Source organism: Oryctolagus cuniculus, chromosome 9, assembly GCF_964237555.1.
Source record: "Oryctolagus cuniculus chromosome 9, mOryCun1.1, whole genome shotgun sequence".
In the NCBI taxonomy this organism is placed as follows: Eukaryota; Metazoa; Chordata; class Mammalia; order Lagomorpha; family Leporidae; genus Oryctolagus; species Oryctolagus cuniculus.
In genome coordinates, this window is record NC_091440.1 from 96753629 (window position 1) to 96761420 (window position 7792).

Below are 7792 nucleotides of genomic sequence, written 5' to 3' on the forward strand. Positions count from 1 at the left end.
AAGGAGACTTTGAAGTCATTTGCCACAGTTAAGATATGTTCTTTTTTTAAAAAATTGTTTTAAATTTATTTGGAAGAGTTACAGACACACACACACACACACACACACACACAGAGAGAGAGAGATTGTCCATCCTCCGGTTCACTCCCCAGATGGCTGCAACCGCCAGGGCTGAGCCAGGCCAAAGCCAGGAGCCAGGTGCTTCATCCAGGTCTCTCACGTGGCCCGTCTTCCGCTGTTTCCCCCAAGCCATTAGCAAGGAGCTAGATCAGAAGTGGATCAGCTGGGACAGGAACTGGCACCCATATGGGATGTCAATGTTGTAGGCAGGGCCAGCTTTATCTGCTAAGCCACAGCACTGGCCCCAAGGTATGCACTTAAATGCTGCATTTCAATCAATCAAGAAATGCAATGAGATTGGAGGTTAATTAGATGCAAGTTAACTTCTCAGAACTGCTCACTCTTTTCTTATGCATAAAAGATCACTATAATAACATGACATTGGTTTGTTATTTTTTAAAGCAATAGTGCCATCAACTTCTTGTGTTATTTTTTTTTAAATTTTATTCAATTTTATACGTTTTAAAAGGCAGAGTGACAGAGAAAGACATAGAGAGATCTCCCATCTGCTGGTTCACTCCCCAAATGCTCACAACAGTGAGGGTTGAGCCAAAACCAGGAGCCAGGAGCCTAGTCTAGGTGTCCCACATGGGTGGCAGAGATCCAAGTACTTGGCTCTCACCTGCTTTCTCTCAGGGTGCATGCTAACGGAGTGGGCGCTGTGCTATGAGAAACAGGGATAACAAGTGGCATCTGAACCGCTGTGTCGGACACCCAGCCCCCTCTGTGGTCCTAACCCAGGCCCAAGTGAGCAAGGCTACATTCACTAGGCTGGAGTTTTTGCCACCTTCTCCCTTGCTCGCCTGCCTTCTGATATCCGCAGTACTTTTTTCCATCTGCCTATTTCCCTGTGATTTCTCAAAGATTCCCGCATGTGCTCTACAACCCAGTAAGCCTCTCCCTGGTGTTCCGGGAGCTCGCTGCACTGCATGTGGCATCCAGGGCTCTTGTTGGTACCATATCCAAAGACTCTTGAATGATCCTGCAGGAAGAGACCACCACAAAGCCACAGAGGTTAGGTTCTCGGCTGACCTGGGAGGAGAGGGGGGAGGGACCGTGAGGGAGAGAAATGGAAGACTGTGGTCTGTCCTTCCTCTTGGGCATTCAGAGCTGCTTCATCCCATCACTTACCTCGGGCGCCTCTTCCAGTTTGGAGATAGTTTCACTGAGAGAGGCCGAAGGGCGCAAACCGGGATTAAGTAGCTCTGTTCTCAGCAAGCCCTCTCTGACCCCAAGGCAGCTTGCCAAGCTCAGCTTCAGAGCTCTGGGCTGTGTGCTTGCTGAATCTAGTCTGAAAATTTACGTGACCCTGCCCTGTATGTCCTCAGCTAAATGTCTCCGCTTCCACTGTATAAACTCATTCAGCAAAGAGGTATCGCGTGTGTCTGCTGGGTTCCAGTTATGAGGCTAACGGGGGTGCAGCGCTGGGTCAGGCTGGAGCTTCCATCCCACAGGAAAGAGACAGCATGTGACAAGTTTGTGCAGGTTGTTGTACAGTTCTTGGAAAAAAAGGGAATGAAAAATAAGTTTATTCTGGTGCAAAATGTTGAAATCCATGCGGATGAGGAATCTGAAGAGAAAGTTCACGGAAAATATGTGTTATGAAAAAGCCCGTGCATGCATTTCCAAGATTTTCCCCACCAAAGTAAACCTAATGTTTAACTCCGCATTCCCATGAGTGTCGTGAAGTCTGTCGGAGGTAGACAAAGCCGAGATGGTGGTTGGGTGCTAGCAGGTGAGGGAGGCGGGAGCTGAGATTTTACACAGTGTGGTCTGGGAGGCATCCGAGGAAAGCGAGGGGCAGGCCGTGAGCAGGGCTGGACAGAGGGAGCCAGCAGCCTCAGGTGCGCCCTACCCACGTGTTTGAGGAAGCCAGAGAAAGCAGAGCAGGGATTTGGAATGCGTCCTGTTAAAATCTGCATTCCCCAGAGAACCTGCTCAGTTCTCCGCCAAGTCAGGGTAGACTGCTTGGGATCGGAGGCAGGAATGCTTCCAGGGTCATGGACGTAAGTGACCAGGGCTCTTTGTCCCACACGAGGCAGCTCTGGCTGGCCGTGCCTTCTGAGTTCTGGACGTCAGGCCATCAGCTGTCAGCTTGCTCATGGTTCACACACATAATTCCTGATGACACAATCTATAACCATGAGCAGACATGAGCAGACTCCTGACCTCGTGGGCTTAGGGATGCCAAGAACACGAGCAGTTGTTCTGATAAAAGAGGTGAGATGTAAAACAGCACCCGCAGAGACCCCAGGGAGTTTTTGCTGGGAAATTATGTCCAGGCACATCTTGAAGGCTGCCCAGGAAGGAGCGGGGACTCACTTCCAGACTGAGCACGGCCGGGAATCAGAGGCACTTGTGCATACCCAAGATGGTTTCAAGGTTGGGTGAAGGTATGAGGCTGCTGGGAGCGGGGTTGGGGGTGCAGGGAGCTGGCACTGGGGAAGTCAACAGGGACGTGGCCATATTTGTGTTGTCCATCACGTAAGGCTCCATTCTACATGGAGTGGAAGTCACTGAGAAATTGGAGCAGGGGTGATGTTTGATTTGCTCTCTCTGGTGACAAAAGGAGAGAGACTAGACAGCCCCGTAGCAGGTGACATCGAGACCATGGGGAACCAGTGTGGCCAAAATCTGGTAACGTCTATGCAGATGAACAAGGGCACAGGATCAAGGTGCGGCACTGGACTTGTGGCCCTGGGGTTGATTTGCTGTCTGGTGTGAGGGGAGGGAGAATTTGAGGAAGAGAGACCAACGTGAAACTTGGAAACATGGATGGTGGTGCCATCTGCTAGAGGTGCGTCAACACCTCCTCTCAGTTCCGAGCTCCAGCTTCCTAGATACAGAGCTGGAGACCATGATTCCAAGGTGCACAATCTATCAAGGGCGTGCTCTCAGCAGAAAGGCTGCACAAGGGAACATCAAGTCCAGGTGCGATCTTAGGTGGGGCTGATGGCACTGGGAGCACTGGAGTGTGAATTGCACCCAGAGTTGCTGTGCCTTGAGTCAAGGCAGCCAAGCTTTTGCACCACTGTGTCCTGCCCATGCTACGAATGGGGATGCTTTGAACCCCCAGGTGAGTTGGATCTCATTCTGCCAAGGATAGTTATGAGAAGTCCTTAATAGCCAGTGCTCCTAGGTGTCAGGGGACAGGTACACAGGTCAAAATGAAGGGGCCCGGAGAGGCATCCCCTCTGGTCACAGGCCCCTCTCATCTATCATTGTCTGGAAAAACAGATCTATTAATGAGGGTTCTCCTGAGAAATAGAACAAATGGGAGATTAGCAGGGATTTTAAACGTTCATGGTGAGGGGGGCAGCGCTGTAGCATAGCTGGTAAAGCCACTGCCTGCAGCGCCTGCATCCCATGTGGCACCGGTTCAAGTCCCAGCTGCTCCTTTTCCGATCCAGCTCTCTGCTATGGCCTGGGAAAGCAGTGGAGAATGGCCCAAGCGCTTGGGCCCCTGCACCCTCATGGGAGACCCGGAAGAAACTGCTGGCTCCTGGCTTTGGAACAGATCAGCCCTGGCTGTTGCAGCCATTTGGGGAGTGAACCAGCATATGGAAGACCTCTCGCTCGCTCGCTCTCTCTCTCAACCTCAGCCTTTCTGTAACTCTGCCTTTCTAATAAATAAATAAATAAATAAATAAATAAATCTTTTTTTAAAAGTTCATGGAAAAATGGAATTAAAGATGTGTGCTTGATGTAGCTATGATGATACTGCTTGGTTGGAGTCCTGATTCCACTCCTCAGTTCGTGCTTCCTGCTAATGTGCTCCCTGGGAGGCAGAAGGTGCTGGCTCAAGCCCTTGGGTCCCCGCCATCCATGTGGGAGACAAACACTGAGTTCCCGATTCCCAGCTTTAGCTTGGCCCAGCCCTGGGGAGTGACCCAGCAGATGAGCATCTCTATCAGCCTTTCAAATGAAATAAATAAATACAATTTAAAAATATAGCTATATCTTTAAAAAGATGTTTATGTGGGTGCAAAAAGTGTTTGAAATCCATGCATGGTTTTTTCACACTATGCGTTTTCCGTGTGTGTGTGTGTGTGTGTGTGTGTGTGGTATTAGGAGGACTTGGATCATACTATTATGGAGGTTGAGAAGTCCCAAGATCTGCCATCCCCAAATTGGAGAAGCAGGGATCTGCTGGTGCGATCCCAGTGCTAGTCTGAGGGCCAGAGAGGCAGGAGAACCCTCGGTGTGAATCCCAGTCAGAGGGCAGGGAACCTGAGAGCGATGGCCTGGCTCAAGCAGGGAGGCAGGAGGCGGGAGGGAAGTCCTCCTTCCTCCTCTGCTCAGGCCTCAGAGGACTGGAGGAGCCCACTCGGTTGGAGAGGGAGATCTGCTTTGCTGAGTCCACCACGCCGATCACCAGCCCTGTCCAGAAACTTCCTCTCTCACAGACACCCCAGAAATACATATGTCTGGGCATCCCTTGCTGCAGGCTGTGGCATCAAATTAACGACGACACAGGACAGCCAGACTTGGTGGCTGTGCCACAGAAGGGCGAAGGGTGCACTCTCCATGACAATCTGATTCGCTTGCAGGGAGTGACTCTTCTAATTTTAAAAGTTGATCTTGTTTTTTTTTTTTTCTAGCTCCATTGACAAATAAAAATTAAACACTGTGAGCTGTCCAGTGTGATGATTTATGCGTACATTGCCACACGATGACTGCAACCAAGTTAACTGACACAGTCATCACCTTACACAGGTGCCTCTCAGTGTGGGTGTGGGGAAGGGATCAGATGCCAATGAGTGATGTTAAAATTCCCGCTGTAGAAGTCTGTTTTCTTGGGCTGGCCTTGTGGCACAGCAGGTTAAGCCACACTTGCATCTCCAGAATTCCCTGTGGGAGCACCAGTTTGTGTCATGGATGCTCTGCTTCCCACCCCATTTCCTGCTAATGCACCTGGGAAAGCAGCAGAAAGATGGCCGAGGTGCTTGGGCCCCTGCCACTCTTGTGGGAGACCCAGATGGAGTTCCAGGCTCCTAGCTTCAGCCTGACCCAGTCCTGGCTGTTGTGGCCTTGGAGTAAACCAGCAGATGGAAGATCTCTCTCTCTCTCTTTCTGCCTATCAAATGAATAAAATAAGACTTAAAAAAAAAAAAGAAAAGAAATCAATTTTCCCCTTTCCAGTCTAGTAGTCTGTTGTATTCTGGTTTGTTGAGGTTACTAACAAGTGAGTTGCGGCTACAGGAGCCGTGGTGTGTCCCAGGTCTCCGTTGCGGGGGTCCGGCCGGGGGCGTGGGGACATCGCAGTCAGTGCACCCAGTCCTCCAGCAGCTCTGGGGTGGTAGCACCTGGGCAGCCAGGCGCGGAGGCCCAGGATGTTCTGAAATGTGCATCAGCGTTCTTTCCAGCGAGTTCTTGGCAGGCACACGGTTCCTGGCTAAAGGAGGTGTCGCTGGCAAGGCGGACTGGGAGGGGGCCTCCAGGCACAGGCCCTGCCAGGCTTGCTGCTACTCTCTACAGCTGCAGCTGAGCCAAATGTGGATTCCGCAGGTCCCCAGTGCCCTGCGGGAGACCTGTGCCTGGCCGGCTGCCCGCCCACTGTCGTTCACTGCGTGACTGCAACCTTCCCATCCTTCACGGCTGGGATGTGTCCAGGTTGCTGTGGGAACGTGAGTGGCCTCTACTGTCACACCCAGCCCCCTAGGACTGCTGAAAAACCCAACCAGCTCTCCAGGGACAAGGGCCTGTCTCAGCGACTCGCCTGATTAAGGGAAAAGGTCTGGCCAGGATGGCGTCCAGCCGTGTGCCTGTTGCCGGGAGAATATGCCTCCCCCCCTCTGAAGGAAGCTCTGCTCACACAGGAGGTGGGAAGAGGTCGTAGGGGGTTGGAAGCAGGAAGATCAGATTCAAGTGTAGGTACCAGGTCCAGCAGTCCCAAGGCGGGGTCTAGATCCCGAGATACGAACTCAGCATGGTGAGGAGACACCTGCACATATCCATTGCAACGTGCACAGCAGCCAAGATTTGGAAACAACCTGAGTGCCCACTGACAGACGAATGGTTAATGACAATGCGGTGGGTTGTACAGTGGGTTAAGCCACCACCTGCAATGCTGGTTCGAGTCCCGGCTGCTCCACTTCCAATACAGCTCCCTGTGCTGTATTGGAAGTGCTTGGGCCCAAGTGCTTGGGCCCCTGCCACCCATGTGGGAGATCCAGATGAAGCTCCTGGCTCCTGGCTTTCGCCTGGCCCAGCCCTGGTCTTTATAACCATTTGGTAAGTGAATGAGTGGATGAGATCTCTCTCTCTCTCTCTCTCTCTTGCTCTCTCTCTATCTGTGCCTTTCAAATAAAATCAATAAATCTAAAAAAAAAAAAAAACCTCTCGACCCAAATGCAGGCTCCTGTACCACCTGACCATCTCCCTCTCCCACAGTGCCACCCCCATATCGCAGGTTACCTTTGGAATTAGGTGAGAAGGCATGGCCAAGTGCTGGCCCATCACCTGTTGCACAGCTAGCAACCAACAAGTGGGAGCTGGCAAGTGGGAGCTGAGACTCCCTTTCTGCCCATAGTACGTCATTTGCAAGTTCACTCTGTCCCCCTTGGAATGAGGCACTGGATGCCTGGTAGACAGGGGGACCCTGCTTCCTTCTTCCAAAGAGGCTGCTGGGCCCCTAAGTGCTCCCCAACCCCTATGACATAGTCTGACCCACCCCTGCAGCCTTTGCCATTGACCTACTGTGACCCCACCTTATGCAAGAGCTCCACCTGGTAAAGCACCTTCAGTCTTTACACTGTGCTGCCTTCTGCGTACTCCTGTTCATGCACTCAACCTGGGAGATTAAAACAAAGCAAAACCTCTAGTCGTAAGCAGTCACTGTAGAAGACATTTGCAAATACAGGCAAGCAACAACCAGAAATAATAACTCCAAATCTTCCCACTCAGACACACTGCTAACATGGATTCCAGACTCTCCCCTGTGTAGACAACAGATGTCTGTGTGCTTGATTCATATCATACACATGGATCTCGAAATGGTTTTCTTTTCCAGCTTGTACGCACTGAATAGCCTTCCAAATAGGTCATAGTAGAACTATAACCGGCAGACCCTCTTCCCCTCTCAGCCTCCCTCCCACCTCCACTGTCTGACTTTGCAGCCTGAGCAGGTCTGGGCGCCTCTCGGTCATGGCCAGGCCTCCCCAGCTGACCCTTCTGTCCACCCCCACAGGCTGTTTACGTGTTTGAGCACTGTGCCCCCCCGCCCCCGCTGTCTGTGGGGTGAGCCTGACTGCTCTCATTTGAAAAGAGCATCCCGAGGCTAAAGCCTGCACGCTGGATGTTCTCATTCCACAGGTGTTTCTTGAGTGTGACCATGTGGGAAACTCTGCTCTTCCTAGGCACAGAGGAGCCGGTGGAGGACAAAAGAAGCAAAAATCCCAGCTGGTGGAATGGCAGAGCAGAAACAAATGAATAAAGAACTGGCGAGAGGCGCGCAGAGAGCATACAAGATAAAGCAGGCAAGGGAGAGGAATTGGAGCACTCTGGACATTTCAGAGGTGGTGAAGGTGGGGAGAGGGAGGAGAGGCAGCGGCCTTGCTTGTTCCAACTAGACGGCAAGCCAGACACAAAAGCGTGAAGGCAGCGACCCCCCTGGTGCATGCAAGGAGCCCTAAGGAGGCCAGTGTGAGGGTGCAAGGGACAGAGGGAGCGA

At 51.8% G+C, this 7792-nt stretch overlaps 1 long non-coding RNA gene across 1 annotated transcript; it reads left to right on the forward strand.

Annotated features, from left to right (window-relative positions):
• Positions 1–2259: 2259 nt before the first annotated feature.
• Positions 2260–3775, forward strand: LOC138843708 (uncharacterized). Its single transcript, XR_011378670.1, has 2 exons — positions 2260–2513; positions 3531–3775. It is a non-coding gene; the product is annotated as an uncharacterized lncRNA (long non-coding RNA).
• Positions 3776–7792: the final 4017 nt, after the last annotated feature.